The sequence below is a fragment of the Lucilia cuprina genome, chromosome 3 (assembly GCF_022045245.1).
Source record: "Lucilia cuprina isolate Lc7/37 chromosome 3, ASM2204524v1, whole genome shotgun sequence".
Taxonomy (NCBI): Eukaryota; Metazoa; Arthropoda; class Insecta; order Diptera; family Calliphoridae; genus Lucilia; species Lucilia cuprina.
In genome coordinates, this window is record NC_060951.1 from 15,946,703 (window position 1) to 15,960,677 (window position 13,975).

Genomic DNA, 13,975 nt, shown 5'->3' on the forward strand with positions numbered 1-13,975 from the left:
TACAGGAATACAAGAAAAAAACATCAATTCTACGGGTTTCCATCTAGGTAGTTAATCTAATGATCTAGGCTTTCTATTGAATTCCTTAGGCACATATTTCTGAAGTTGTATTACATAATTTGATAATTCTGTTCTGACATCTCCCGTAATTTTCCCACTAATGAGCAAAATATTTTTGTTACAATACCCAAAGCTATTAAATGCATAGGTTCAATAGGAACCTGAGTTATCATATTAATATCAAGAGTTTCTAACTCAGTTTGTGTATTTTGATACTTTTTTATATGATGACTCACATCTAACCGTACCGATTTGGTAACATCGACTGCATCCATTTAACGCATTGTGCTCGACAGATTCTGTAAGAAAAGCTCGTGCAGGAGCATCACATACAAATGCAATAAATTTTATTTTAATATGGTGGGATTTATAAAAAAATTCATCTTTTAATTTTCTTAATTCATTATTTAAATCGTGTAAATATGTATCAATATAAAATGGTTTTTGATTGATAAGCTCCAATAATAAATATTTTGTTAGCATCGATGTTTGCGAACTTTTGAAAAGCGGAAGTCCATCTATATTTATATTTATTATTATTTTGTTTACATTATACAAAAAGTCTCCGAGTTGTAAAATCTGATTTTCTATACCAAAGTGGGTATATTGTCCATTATCTACGATTCTTATAATTGTTGTTCTTTTTGGTTTTTTAATTAAAGTTTCCGTATATAGAGGAAGACATAATCCCTCCTCATTTAGAACCTTTAGAATGTCATTACCCAACTCAACTCCCACATTGAGCTTTAAAAATACATGCCTTAATTTTGATTTAAGGTCGAAATTTTGTTTTTTCCATTTTTAGAAATTTTAGAAAAATTGGCTCAATAAAAAAAGAGCGCATCAAGGAGTTGTAGAGTGACACCAAGCGTATTTTGAGCCAATATACAGTTGGCGAAACGAATGTTCTGGTTCAAAATGTCACCGGTTTTAATACAGACCATTGCTACATAAATAAATTTCCTATGCGAAATCAAGAAGCATTTAAACAAATGGATGGATATATCAATTAACACAAATAATGTTGCTGATATGTGTAAGTACTACTTCCTTAATAATAAAAAACTTGTAAAAATCTTACATAAAAAAACATATTAACTTGTATTATTTACCTATTTCAGATACAATCAATAGTTTTTAATAAAGGGGAATGTTTCAAATAATCTTGAAAATATATGGGACAAAAATATTATATTATTTCACAACTATGATGAAAGAAATGGTAAAATTGCTTTTACAAATTATAAGTACTGTATGTCAGCATTTTTTGGTAAGAAAGTTTTTTTAATAAAATATATGTATGTATGTCATGTGCTTTCCTTTCATAGATGACGTAGACAAATCTCCTAACGAATTTAAAAGTGATTTAAGAGTCGCAATAAGAAGAGTAAAAAACAAAATACAAGACGAAATATCGTTAAAGAAGACTTAGTTTTTCCATAGTTTGTTTTAAAATTTAATAATTTTTGCTTATAAAATATAAATACTTATGTATACATATAATGTTTCGTTATGTTACTTTATATTTTAATTTTCTTAATAACAATAAACTTTTTTGTTTTTATTAAAAGTGTAAGTAAGAAAGTCATCAAGAGTCATGAAGTTATTGTTAAAGCAGATCATTTTGACTTCTTAAATACATGTTAGCACTAATGACGACTAGTGTAACAGTCCTATTGACGTTTATATAATACAAACATATAGACGTCTTTGTTATATTTCATACATTTGTCATCACTGTTGACATTTGTCATCACAGTTTTTTGGAAATTTTACAAAATATATAAAAATGTCAGGGGTATCATGAAGTTTTTTGTATGGGAACACATGACGAATTAAGCATCGTCTTTGACAAGTCATGAGGTTTTCCATAAGACGTCTTAATGAAATTTCCAACTGGGTTCTTTTATACATACTCATTGTCAATCTCAGGTCAGAACAATCTCAAGTGGAATTTTTGGTACTTTTTACGACCACCATCAGTGGTTATAGAGGGTATATATAAGTTTGTAATATTCATCTGAGATCCAACAAAGTATATATATTCTGGCTCCTTATGAAATTCTGAATCGATTTAGATATGTCCGCCTGTCTGTCTGATTAAACCACGCTCACGTTAAACTTAAGCCAAACAATTAGACCAAACTGACTGTAAATATTTATTGTTGTCCTAAGCAGTTTGGTATTGAAAACCAGCAAAATCGGTTCACATCGGGAAAAGTTATAAATCAAAATTTAAAGCAATCTCGAAAAAATAAGCAATATAACCTCAAAAAAACACATTCTGATGTAATTTTCTTGAAAATTAAAAAAAGATAATTCCATGAAAATCGCCATACATTCGTTCCTACACAAGAGCTTGATCTCTGCTTAAAATTGCCAGAATCGGTTCGCAATTACCACACAAAAGTACATATTCATGAAAAATTGGTTTTTTGTTAATAGCTTCCGTCATAATGTCGATATCTTCACAAAATTTTACAAATTACAATCTTATCTCAATAAAATTCATTCAAAGATAAAATATTTGAATCGGTTCATAATTGGACATTGCTTCCATACAAGGTCCCCTCCCCACAATCAATATAAAATTGTATACAAGTATTGTTCGTCTTCAGAAAAATATTCCTGTGAATTTTTTCCGATCGGTCCATATATGGTCAAGGTCTCCTCCAGAAAATCACTTAAAAGCGTAAACTCATTACTTAATTAAGATATCCATATACAATTTTGTACAAGCATTGCATATATATAGATAAATAATGCGAAATTTTGTCCCTATCAGTCCATAATCGATCATAGCCCCCACTTAAATGCACATAACTCATTACCAAATAGTGATACCCATTAAATATTTGTGATTTTCAATAAATCTTTGAATTGTAATAGATTTAAATCCTGGGATTTTTCTATTTAAGACATGAGAAAACTTATTTCTAAAAATACTTGATCAATTAGAAAAGTATTAAGTATTAAAAAAAGTAGCTGTTGGAGTGTATTTAAGATTCAGCTCAGTCGAATATTGCAAGATAACTTATTTTAAATGGTATTTTTTTTTTTGCAAAAGAAGAATTTATACTATTTTTAATACCTAAATATATTTTTTAGTTTTAATGTTATTAATACATTATAGGTGGCTATCTTCCTCTATATCTGAACCGATCTTCCTCTATATCTGGAAGTAGCAATACGCTACTTTTTGTTTTGAAATCTCAAGTGAGCGAGGTGCCACGAATAATTTTAACATCCATGTAAATATTTTGGATATTAAATTGGCGGACCACCCATGAGAGGAGCGGTACCTCCCATATTAATTAAATACGTAAATCCGTTTATGTGGGAAACTTATACAACTAAATTCTTAAAATTTTGCACGAAGAACCTTAACATTCATCTGAAAATTTTAAGAAAAAGAGCAGACTTTCATTTGGGGTGCTTGGAGCCCCAACATGAATAAAATAGAAAAAATCGTATATCTAAGAAACTATTAGAGCTTCAATCTTTAAATTTTACTTGAAGAATTTTTGAAATTCATCTGAACATTTAGTGTATAACGAGCGAACTTTTAATGGGAACTTGACATCTCCCATATGAATTAAATACAAAATATTGTTTATCTAGGAAAATATAGAACTAGATTCATCAAATTTTGCATAATTAAATGAGAAAATTTATTTTTAAAAATATTTGATTAATTAAAAAAGTATTAATATAAAAGAAGCTGGTGGAGGGTATTTAAGATTCGACTCAGCCGAATATAGCACTCTAACTTGTTTGTTCTACAAAAGGTACTTTTTGAATTTTCTACAATATTGAACCTAGAAACATGAAATTTAGTATGTAGGGCTTTGACTAGGTAAGAACCTATAAAATGGGACTTTTTGGTACTTTTTCGTTCAACAAAAGGTACTTTTTGAATTTTCTATAATATTGAACCAAGAAACACGAAATTAAATATGTTAAGCCCGGATTAGTTCAGAGCACAAAAAGGGGACCTTTTGCAACTTTTTCGTTCTACAAAAGGTACTCTTTTAATTTTCTATAATATTAAACCTAGAAACATGAAAATTAGCATGTACGGCCTTGATGGAAATGTCTTCAGTTTAAAAATTATTTGAATAACGCAACTAAACAAATGGAAGACTTTAATATTTCAATGTTTTTTTTCTCGTCTCGAAAGTTACAGAGCACGGGCACTGGTATATTGAGTAAAAAATAATATAATATATTTTTCTTCTTAAACATCCCAGCAAAATATTTGCTTACAAATTCACTAGAAAAATCACCAGAACTCATCGAGTAAAGTACTTACAATTCTACTAGAAAAAGTACTTATTATACCCTTCACTTTCGTGAGAAGGGTATATATAAATTTGTCATTCCGTTTGTAATTTCTATAATATAATTTTCCGACCCTATAAAGTATATATATTCTTGATCCTTATAGATAGCGGAGTCGATTAAGCCATGTCCGTCTGTCTGTCTGTCCGTCTGTCTGTCTGTTGAAATCAGTTTTTAGAGGACCCCAGATATCGGCGATGTCTGAATCTTCAATAATTCTATTAGACATGCTTTCGAGAAGATCGCTATTTAAAATCAGCAAAATCGGTCGGTAAATAACGGAGATATGAGCAAAAATCCGAGACAACCTCTGAAAATTTCATCAAAAAATTGTTAAAAAAGCAACAAAAACACTGTACATAGAAAAAGATGTACACGTGTGTGTGTAGATGTATTTGGTTTTATTCAGCTGTGTATTTTTTTGTATGTTTGGAATTCAAACATACAAAGTATACACAGCAAAAAAATATGATTTGCATTTTTTGTTAAAATAAAATAATTTTCCCTTTTGTTTTGCAAATATATTTTTTGATGAATAGAAAAAAGTATTTAAAACGTTTTCAATTATATGAGAGTAGATTGTGAGTTATTGTACAATAATTTTTATGCGAATAATGTAAGTTTGAAATTTAAAACTAACACAAATTTTTTCCAAGTGCTTTTTAAAACAATTTTTTTACGATAAACAAAAACAAAATCTACGTCTCGTCAATGTTTACCAGCAATGAATCAGAGGTCGAAGTCGACCGGCTTCGAGTCGGAGCTTAGCCGCCGCCGAACTATATTTAGTTGCTTGAGCCGCCGCCGAAACATTCGGCTTAAATCGACTCAAACTTTTTTAATGTTTTTATTAATTAGACTGTAAGATCAATTATGTTTAAAATACACTATGGTGAAGGGTATATAAGATTCGGCACAGCCGAATATAGCACTCTTACTTGTTTTTGTTTGAGATGTTCCAAAAGTAAGTCAATATTATTTGGCTGGAAATAAGTTGTTTTTTAGTAGAGTTATTTATAGAATATTTATGAAAAAATAAAAATAAAAAGACGACGCAGACTGGGGTTGAACTCAGTACCTTCCGTCTACCAGTTGAATGCTACTCTTACTACACCATTGCTTTGTTGTTTTATTGTGCGTCAAATAATAGTTTTCACACACAAATACTATTTTTTTGTCTAAAAATAGACATTTGATATCGTGTTCACAAAAAAGCAAAAAAACAGAAAAAGTAACTGTTTTATTTTTGTTTGTTTCTTTATTTTGATTTTTTTAACTTTACCTACAAAGTAAGTCATTAATAAAGTACTTAATGGTAATCATTGTAAGCAAAGATTTTGCTGGGATATATCAAAACTTTAAGGTGGAAATTATTTTATTGGATGTTTTTGACGCAAATAAATTCTTCGAGTTCGGAATTATTTCATATATTTTTGGAACAAAAAATTTACAATTCCAAAACACACAATTGTTAGAAATTATTGCATTTTACAGTTTAGTTATCTAAGGCAAACTTTTGGAAGAAATGGAAGTTATTCCATTTTCTTAATGGGAGTTGTTTCATATGGGAGTTATTTAAATTAAATAAGTCCCATCAAGTAAAATAATAAAATAGCACGAAAAATATTTTTCATACAATAATCATTCCTAATTTATTGGAACTTAGTAAATATTTCTTATTTCTTCGAATGAAACAATTCTCAATGAAATTTTGTTTTTGAAGTATTTTTATTTTATGAAAATAAGTAGTTATTTTCAGGGACCGTAACCGTTTTATTATAAAACTCAAAAAATAATTATTATTTTGGATTTTTATTATTTTTTATTTTTTTTTTGTGGAAATAATAATTAATTTCTGAGTTTTATTTTTTTGGGTACAAATAAAAATCAAAAAATGATTTTATTTTTTTTTTTTTTTTTGGCAGAAATAACAATTATTTTTTGATTTTTATATTTTTGGCAGAAATAAAAATCATTAACGCAATATCATTTTTGTTTATTAATTCGTTTGTTAATTCGCTTAATTTTTTTCTTTGCTTATTTGTTTATTTGATCTTAGATAGTTTCTATGTTTGTTCATTAGTCTGTTTATTTGTTCGTTCATCAGTGTCTTTGTTTGTTTAATTGTTTGTTCGTTAGTCTGTCTGTTTGTTTATTTGTTTGTTCATTATTTTATTTTAAGATCAAATAATATAAAATACAGATTTATTTAGTCATACATTTATTTATAAAATTATTTCGTTATTAAACAAATGAATAAACAAAAGTGATATTACCTTAATGATTTTTATTTCTGCCAAAAATATAAAAATCAAAAAATAATTATTATTTCTGCCAAAAAAAAAAAAAAAAACAAAAATAAAATCATTTTTTGATTTTTATTTCTACCAAAAAAATAAAAATCAGAAAATAATTATTATTTTTTGCCAAAAAAATGAAAATCAAAAAGCATAGTGTTTTATAAAAATATAGCTCAAAACAATAAAAATGGTATCTTTAAAGTTGTTCTCCTATATTTTCTTATATTTGATTTTTTTCTTTAAAAATTCAAAGATAATAATTATTTACGACCCCTGGTTATTTTATATGTAATGTAATTTTATTAATGCACGTTTTTGTTTTTTATTTTAAATTGGTAATTATTTAATTTTTGTTGGTACTTCACTAAATATTGACAAAGGTAAAACCACACACTTTACGTAGGTAATGTCTAATGAAAAAGTAAGATGAAATACCATCCGTATTTCAAAAAAGAGATTAAATGTCGTATGATTTATACTTTTTGTGTTTACAAAACTAGTATTAAACAATAACAAAGTAAGATGGAAGCAGCCTTTTCACTTTTTTGAGTTTACTGATCTAAAACGAAGCAAAAATCCATACGAATTCTCCATCGGTATTTTACTCAATGTAGTAAGTTTTCATTACATATCGTGTTTAGACGTATACTTCTACATAAAATTTTGACAGATCATATTACTTGCGTGCTCGTGTGAATAAATAATATTCATTGACGTACAGAAAAAGTGTGTACTAATTTTCCCCTTTCTGATTTATGTTTCAAATAATGATATAACCAATTGAAATTTCTAAGTAAAGATATTTCTGTTTAAAATTTCTTAAAGTCGGCCCAGCTATTTAAGTGTGGGCCTTATGAATAACGCGAAACTCACCTTTATACACATTTTATTAATATTAATATTATTATTATTTTTCTAAAATATATCTTTTGACTGATTACAGCAAATACTTCTTAAGTATTTGTATATTTTTGAAAAAGTACCTGAACTACACATAATTATCTGTTAAATTTAAATTACCCACATGCCTATTTCACCACGCCAACATACACTTTAGTTGGGTTTGTGCTGATGTTTGTAACATACAAAAATATTCGTCCTATACCCACCTTAAAGTATACCAATCGACTTAGAATCATTTTCTGAGTCGATTAAGCTATGTCCGTCCTTCCGTCTGGCTGGCTATCCATGTAAACATTGTGCGCAAGGTTAAAATCGGTCCATTATTTCGACTAGCCCCCATACAACCGTACCCCCCAAATATGGCCTTTTGGCTTATAATTAATTTATACAACTTTAAATGACACTCCCGATTTTTGTAATGATCGGGCTTCATTTGACCCTATCCCCCATACAAACTACCCTTCAGAAAATGACTTAAAGGTCAAAATTCACTTACAAACACTAATAACACTTTTATATTCTACATAAATAATATTGAAGAAGACTTAACTCCCCCTACCAACATTTTTAAGGATAGGGCCATATTTTGCCCTACTCCTCTTTAAGCCCTCTTAAAAAAATCTCTTTTTTGGCAAAAAAAGTAAAAATGTTCCGAAATAAAGTTAAGAAAATAAACCAAATTCTTTATTTTTTAAATAATCCCCAATTTTAACATACATACTGACTGGTGTAGGGTATCATATGGTCGGCTACGCCCGACTATACATTCATACTTGTTTTCAGTCTGACAACGTTGCAAATGAAAAATTGTAAGTTCTGACGATTGTTAGATATTTTCTGAACATATTTCTGACATTTTAGAATGCTAAATCAAACAAATTTTCGGATAAAAATAGCAAAAATAAGTTTTTATGCACAAATGTACCAATTTTACCCATTTTCGTCGTTTTCATCTATTTTTTACCCCTTCTAGTCCAATTTTCGGAAAGTTATATAGCCTTTTGTAAGCATTTTGCTTAAATAATTTTGAAAATAATTTTGCATCGATGTGGTTACACAAAATTTATCAAATAGGATAATTGGGACGATCGATACAAAATATGTGCTATGTTGAATATATTAAAGGGGTTAGCTAAAATTTGGTTTGAGGGGTTAAACAATTATGTATCGTCCTGGGAAAAATGGAAAACCTTATTGATCCAATCTTTTTCCGATCATCAGGATTTTGCAGAAAACCTGAAACTTCCATCAAAGGCAATGACTAATTATTATTTTGAAAATAAAATTCTAGCTGATGTTTGCAAAATAAATGGTCCGGATGCTGTGTCCTGCATTATAGATGGAAAAAGTGTGCAAGAGCTGGAAGATTTTGAAATTCCAGAAGATTTATTTGGTCATTATTTATCTACATTTCCCGATATAATGGAGACTTAATCAAAAAAATTGGCTCATTGAAGGTCGAACTATTACAGTAGCAGAGAGTAATTAGGATAAGATGAAGAGGATTTAACTGTAAAAAACAAGTCATTATTCATCTAAGTGTCAACATCCTGTTAAGAAATGCGAAATCTGTAAAAAATATGGACATTTAACTAAAGGTTGTATGAAGAAGAAAGGTGAGTCTTCAACATCAGTGATAAGAAAATTTCGGAAGGTAAAAAAATGTTATTTTGTAAATTGTAAAGTAAATGAAATTTTGATGAAAGCTTTTATTGATACTGGTTGTTCAGTAGTGTTAATAAAGCAATCTAGTTCCAAACTTATAGGTTGTAATATCAACCGTTGTAAGATACAAGTTGTAGGTTGTTGTGATTATGATGCTCAGGAAATTGATATTTTTATTGGCCAACTATTTATTAATCATGATGATGTACTGTTCGATTTTTGTCAAAGGAAAACGAAACTTCTTCGGACTTTGATTGTTTTTCGAAGGAAAAGATTTGAATTTGGATTGATAAAACAGTAACTATTGCTAAGAAACTTGCTAGTTTTGTTGAAGTTTTTACTGATCAATCATATAATTCCAGTTTTTATTTAGAAGAAATGTATGTAAATAAAACCAAATGGGAAATATCGAGTTTCAAGATGTGTAATTGGGAAACATCGTTTGATTTTCATAGAAAATTAGTCATCAAATGATCTTCATTTCAAAAAGGGTACTTGTATAGGAAACGTTTTTTTTCCTCCGCAATGAATTGAAAACTAGAGTATACAAATTATACATTGGATGGATGATGAAATAGATAGATTAAGAGGTAGAAGCTTTTTCACTAGTCAAGATTGTGCTAGTGGTTATTATCAAATTCCACTTGATAAATAATCTTCTCAAAAGGCTGCTTTTATAACTCCAGATGGGCATTATATATTTTTGAAAATGCCGTTAGGTTTAGTAAATGCTCCGACTGTTTTCCAAAGGACTATCAATAAAATTTTGGGGAATTTAAGATTTATAACTGCTTTGGTTTATATGGTACAGTGATAAATTTAGAACCAGCAACGATGTAAAACTAAGTAAGGAAAAAATTAGTGCGGTTATTAATATTCCTATTCCTAAGAATATTAATGAGGTTCGTTAGTTTTTAGGATTGACTATTTATTTAAGAAAATTTTTAAATCAATATTCATTAATAGCTAGATCGATTTAAGATTTGTTAGAAAAGGATATTTCTTTTAAATGGGGAAGTTTAATGAATTAAAAGGTTAATTAACCAATTGCCCATTACTAGTTTTATACAACAGAAAACATTGAGTTGCATACAGATGCATGCAAATGGGGTATCGGAGCTGTCCTATTACAGAAAGAGGATAAGGGAACTTTAAAACCCCTTGCATACTTTAACAATTCAGAAGACTTTTGGAAGAATTCATTAGAATTTTGGAGTACCTAGAAGATTAGTTTTTGACAGAGCAAAGCTGGAAGAGCACTTGTCATAAATTTCAGAAATTTGCTCAAGATCATGGAATTAAAGTTATTCATAATGTAACTGCAACTCCACGCTAATGGACAAGCAGAGAGATATAACAGAACATTTTGTCGGCTTTAAGTTCATTTGTTGAGAATGAAAACAAGTGGGATGCATATGTGAATATCATTAACAGTGTGGTTTAAATTACTCTGTTAATAAGTTTACTGGAAAAATTCCAAATTACCTTCTATTTAGATTTTTACCAACAGAAAAATATGATTCTTAATTAGGTAATGAAGTACATGAAATTAATACAAATGTTATTTCTTGTAGTAGAAACGAGGCAAACTCGTCTATAGATAAAATGCAACAATATCAGAGGCACTCATATGAAGAAAAGCAGGCCAAATATATAAGATTGGTCAATTAGTGTTAGTAAGAAAAACTAATTCAATTGAGGGAAATCGGAAACTTCTTCCACGATATAAAGGACCATATCAAATTGTAAAATATTTAGGTAATGATAGATATGTTATATGAAGAAATAACATCATCTAAAAAAATTAAATTAAGTTGTAACTCAACTTAAAGAGAATAATGCAAAATTAATGAATGATAACGTTACTAAAAACATTTAATTACACATGCTTCACGGGGACGTGATTAAAATTGCGTGGCCGAGTTGTAAGAACTTAACTTAAATAATTTTGAAAATAATCAAAAAGACATTTTATGTATATTCAAATAAAAAAATAAAATATGGTTTCATTCGAAAATTAATTGTAAAATGAAACGATTGAATTTTATTTAAAATTCGAACACCTATTGACGCTTCCAGATATATTTAGGAGTGATGGACGCACAATCAAATAAACAAAATTACAAAAAAAAATATAATATATATTAGGATTTATTGATTGCAGAGTCCTCTAGTGACGGTTAAATGTATTAACAAGTAAGAGTGCTATATTCGGCTGTGCCGAATCTTTTATACATTTTTAATTTTTTCCCGACTACATTATTATTAGACCAAAAGCAAAACAAAATGTGCAACAACAACGCTAAACGAAACGAAATCTTCAATACCCTCCACCAGCTACTTTTATATTAATACTTTTTTAGTTGACCAAATAGTTGTTTTCTCATGTCTTAAATAGGAAAACCCCAAGATTTAAACAGCTTAAATCTGCTACAATTAAAAGATTTATTGAACATTTTAAACCCAATTTTCTTTTTTATTTTTATAGCGCACTAAGATATGCTAATATTTAAAATTTAATAATGTGCATTAAATAATGTGTGTGAAATATTTAACGATTTTCAAAATACATAAATATAATTTTGTTCTACACAAATTGATAATGCAACTAGTTAAATACGGTTGAATTGCTTTTAGGGGCAGGACCTAATATGGGAGATATGACCAATTATAGACCGATCGTAATAAATTCTTTAAGCCAAAAGTCTGTACATAAAAGCTATATTTCAATCAAATTATATATCTATATCGTAATTTAGTAATAATTAATTTCTATTCAAGTGATTTTCTGAAGGGAACCTTGCATGGGACCGACCGCACCCATGTTATGGACCCACAGTGAAGAAATATTGAAAGAAATCTTTCGCCAAATTTTGTATCAATAGCTTTATTTGATAATGAGTAATGTGCGTTTAAGGAATTTTCGTAAAAGGACCTTGTATGGGAGCTATGACCAATTATGTATATAAAGACAAAATTTCAAAATTTTGTATCTATATCATTATTTGGCAATGAATATTGTGCATTAAAGTGATTTTCTGGAGGGGATCTAGTATGATCGTAAAACAATTTTATAGTGTAATTTATGTATATAAGATCAATATTTGTGCTATGTAGAGCAATGGGAGTTATGAAAAAAGATAAACCAATCGTGAAAAAATTTTGAATTAACATTTCTGTGTACAAAATAGTATGTATTTTCACAGTAATATTTCTGTGTATATGAGCAATACTTGTGTCAAACTTTGTATGGATATTTTAATTTAGCAATGAGTTGTATGGGAGCTATGACCATTTATGGATCAATCCAGAAAATTTCAATTAATTCTATTGACATAAGATTTTAATTTGTAAAATTTTGTGAAGATATCAGCATTCTGACGGAAGATATTAACAAAAAAACTCATTTTCGCTGATGCTGATAATTTTCAGCAAGAATCAAGGTCTTGTGTGTAAACGAATGTATGATGATATTCATGAAAATGCTTATTTTTTCGGAGTTGTTTTATATTTTGATGCAAAACTTTTCCCGATGTGAACCAATACTGCTCATTTGCAATACCAAACTGTTCCGGATAATAATGAATATTTTGCTGAATTTCGTTAATTTCTATTGCTTCGTTTTAACGTGTTTTACACAGACAGACGGACGGACAGACAGACGGACATAGCTAGACTCAGAACCTCATAAGGACCCAGAACTTAAAGAGAATAATGCAAAATTAATGAATGATAACGTTACTAATAACATATAATAACATATGTGATTAAAATTGTGTGGCCGAGTTGTAAGCACTTAACTTAAATAATTTTGAAAATAATCAAAAAGACATTTTATGTATATTCAAATAAAAAAAAAATTATATATGGATTCATTCGAAAATAAATTGTAAAACGAAACGATTGAATTTTATTTAAAATTCGAACACCTATTGACGCTTCCAGACATATTGGAGTGATTGACGCACAATGAAAAAAAAAAATATAATATACTAGCTATACCCAGTGAGCTTCGCTATCCTCATCGTAATGGAATAAAATAAATATCATTATTAAACATCATTATTGCAATATCAAAAATTCCCCTTTTAGAGAACTCTTTAAGTTTGATTTTATGATTCTAGTCTCAATATTACAGAAAATTAAAAAAAAACAGTTGAAGAACGAAAAAGTACCAGACAGTGCCTTTTTTATATTTTCATTAAATCAGGATGACGAATGTTTAATTTTCAACCAGAAAACAAAAAAATCGCATACAGATTTTTATACAATTTTATGTTTTTAGGTTCAATATTATAGAAAAGTATTAGTAAGAGAACAAAAAAGTACCAAAGTATCCTTTTTCAATTTTCGTTCAATTAGGTTACGGCGTGTTTAATTTTATGTTTATATATTCAATATTTTGGAAAGCTCTAAAAGTACCAGTACCAGCGAAGTACGAAAAAGTACCAAAAGACCTATTTTATTTCATGTTCCTAAGATCAATACTATAGAAAATTCAAAAAGTACCAATTAAAGAACGAAAAAGTACCAGAAATATTCCAGATTAAATTTTCATTCACTCAAATCCCTGATTGCTTAGTTTTATGTCTACCAAAGGGCCCACTTTTATAGATTCTAATTAACTCCACATGCTTAATTTCATGTTTCTAGGATCAATATTATAAAAACACAAAAAGTATCTTTTGAAGAACAAAAAAGTGCCC

The 13,975-nt window shown here is 28.6% G+C and overlaps 1 long non-coding RNA gene across 1 annotated transcript; it reads left to right on the forward strand.

Moving 5' to 3' along the window:
- Positions 1-894: 894 nt before the first annotated feature.
- On the forward strand, positions 895-1,493 carry LOC124419142. Its single transcript, XR_006940434.1, has 3 exons — positions 895-1,096; positions 1,182-1,330; positions 1,389-1,493. It is a non-coding gene; the product is annotated as an uncharacterized LOC124419142 (long non-coding RNA).
- Positions 1,494-13,975: the final 12,482 nt, after the last annotated feature.